We start from the raw sequence: 2500 nt of genomic DNA on the forward strand, positions 1-2500 counted from the left end.
GGCCCGTCTCGCCCGAGAAGAAGCGGGGAGCGCGCGGCGGCGGCGGCGCCGACGACGACGGCGCCGCGTGTGCGAGCGGCGAGAGAGACGGGAGCTGTCCTTCGGGGTCGGGGGAGGCGTCTCCCCCGACCCTCCCCGCACCCCGTGCCCGGGGCTGTGTCGGTGTGAATGTCACAGTTCCCTTCTCGCACGGACGTTCGGTAGGGCTGCCGGGTAAGCCCGCGGAGGGCTCCGGGCGTTCCGGGTACGGCGCGCCGAGCGGCGCGGCGGCGTCCCCCGCCCCCCGTCCCTCTCCTGCCTGGGGAGCCGGGAAGGGGGCTCCGCCGCCGCGCTCGCCCTCGGCGGGCGAGGCTCGGCAAGCCGGGTGGCGTCCTGCTTTCCCAGCGGGCGGCCCGAGCCACGGCTCTCCTCCCGGGCGCAGCGCCGGGCCAGAGGGAAACCCCGGGCCCCGGGGCCGGAGGACGTGGTTGTGGCGGCGGACGTCGGGCGCGGCCCCCGCGGGCGGACGCTCCCCCGAAGGTGGCAGTGGGGGAGGCACCCCCGCGGGGCCTAAAGTTCGTTTCCCTCGCCCCAGGGCCAGGTACCTAGCGTCCGCGCTCTCGCGGTCCCTTCCCTCGGCGCGTCTCTCGGCGCGTCTCCGGGGGTCGAAGGGCCGCGGGGGCCGGGCGGGGGTTTAAAGACTCGGGCGGCTCGGCGTCGCCCGGGGGGCCGGCCGGCCGGCGGCGGCGGCCGGGAGTTCTCTCTCGCGGTGAGAGAGCCTCTCCCGGACGGCCGTCGCCTGCGACCGCGTCCCGCGGGCGGCCCGTGCCGGGGAGGGGCACCCCTGCCCCCCCCTCTCCGCGGCCCGGTCTCGGCGGAGAGACCGCGGCGCGAGCGGTCGGCCGTGTCCGACCTGCCCGCCTCGGAACGGGCGACCCCGGCGAGGAGCGCGGGCTCCCCGCCGGGGCTCGCGGCGGGTCCCCGCAAGGGGGGGACCCGCCGCCGGGCGGCCCTACGCCCTCCCCCCGCACTCCCTGTGCGCGGGGGGGGGCGGGAAGGGACGCCGCGCCTCCGTCGCAGCGGCTGCGTCGCGCTGCGGCGCCGCTCCTCCCTCCCCCGTCCGGGCGAGCGCTCGGCGTTCTCCCGCCGCTAAGCGCCGGCGAGGGCGGCACCCCGTTGCCCGAGCGGCGGCGTCGCCGCTCGGTCTAGCCGGACGGAGCCCCCCGCCGCCGAGGCCGTCCCGGCCCCGGGCCCCGCCTAGCCGCTTCGCCTCCCAGTCTTCGCCTTCCCGGCCGAGCCGTGCAGGCGGTCGGGGCAAGCGGGGGCGTCCCACTCCCGGTCTCCGCGTGGAAACGGGGAGAGCGGGAGCCGCCCCCGCCTCAGGCGGCCGTCCGCCTTCCGCTCGGCGCGTGCCCGCGGAAGGAGACGGGAAGCGGCGGCGGCGGCGGTGCCGTGGCGGGCGGCCGCCGCGCGGCGGGCCGCCGTCCGGCGGGCCGCGGGCGTCGTGCGTCGCCGGCTCGGGGCGCGTCCGCGTCCGCCCGCGGCGGCGCGGAGCCGCCGAGGTGCCGTCGGGACGGGACCCCGGGGAGGAGTTAGGCTGCCCGTAGCGCGGCGGAGCGGCGCGCGCGGAGGCGCGCGCGCGGGGTAGCCGTCGGGGCCCCCCGCGCCGCCCGCTCGAGGCGGACAGGCGGAGCGGCCGGGCGCGCCGCCGCCTCCGTGCGGAGGCCGGACCGAGCCCGGGCGCCTGGGCCGCCCCCGAAGCGAGCGAGGCGCTTGCCGTCGCCTTCGGCCGGTGGGGAGCGCGGGCTCCCAGGCCCTCGTCGCCGCTCGGGGCGTTTCCTTCCTTCCTTTCTGGCCCTCCTTGGGCGTGCTCGTACGGTCAGTCGAGGCGAGGCCCCTCCGTCTCGCCCCCGTCGCGCCGCGCTCCGCCGTTCTTTCCCCTCCCGCCCCGCGCGGGGATGCGAGGGGAGGAAGGGGGGGCCGGCCGGCGGGGCAGGCGGTTGGGCCGTCCTCCGAGAGGGGCCGCTCCTGGCGAGCGTTCCCGGCCCTCCCGCGCGCGCGGGGCGGTGCCGAAAGACGAGACAACTCTTAGCGGTGGATCACTCGGCTCGTGCGTCGATGAAGAACGCAGCTAGCTGCGAGAATTAATGTGAATTGCAGGACACATTGATCATCGACACTTCGAACGCACTTGCGGCCCCGGGTTCCTCCCGGGGCTACGCCTGTCTGAGCGTCGCTTTGCGATCAATCGCCGGCTCGGCCGCCGCCCCTTGGCCGGGCGACGGCCGCACGAGCGGCGCGGCTGGGGTGCCTCGCAGGCCCCTCCCGAGGGCCTTCGTCCCCCTAAGTGCAGACTCGGGGAGCGCTCCGAAGCTCCCCGCTCCCGGAGCGCCCGCTCTGCGGAGCTCGTCTCGCCGGTGGTTGGCCGGGGCTCGCCGAGTCCGGTCGGGCCCGGCGCGGCGGTGGGGAGAGACGCCGGTCGGGGGGAGGCGCGGGCCTCGTCCCCGGCCCTCCCGCGCGG

General features: G+C 79.0%; 1 non-coding gene across 1 annotated transcript; it reads left to right on the top strand.

Annotated features, from left to right (window-relative positions):
* Positions 1-2062: 2062 nt before the first annotated feature.
* LOC128903773 (5.8S ribosomal RNA) lies at positions 2063-2215 on the top strand. The gene has a single exon (XR_008464241.1). It is a non-coding gene; the product is annotated as a 5.8S ribosomal RNA (ribosomal RNA).
* The last annotated feature ends 285 nt before the right edge of the window (positions 2216-2500 follow it).

Source organism: Rissa tridactyla, unplaced genomic scaffold, assembly GCF_028500815.1.
Source record: "Rissa tridactyla isolate bRisTri1 unplaced genomic scaffold, bRisTri1.patW.cur.20221130 scaffold_63, whole genome shotgun sequence".
Lineage (NCBI taxonomy): Eukaryota > Metazoa > Chordata > Aves > Charadriiformes > Laridae > Rissa > Rissa tridactyla.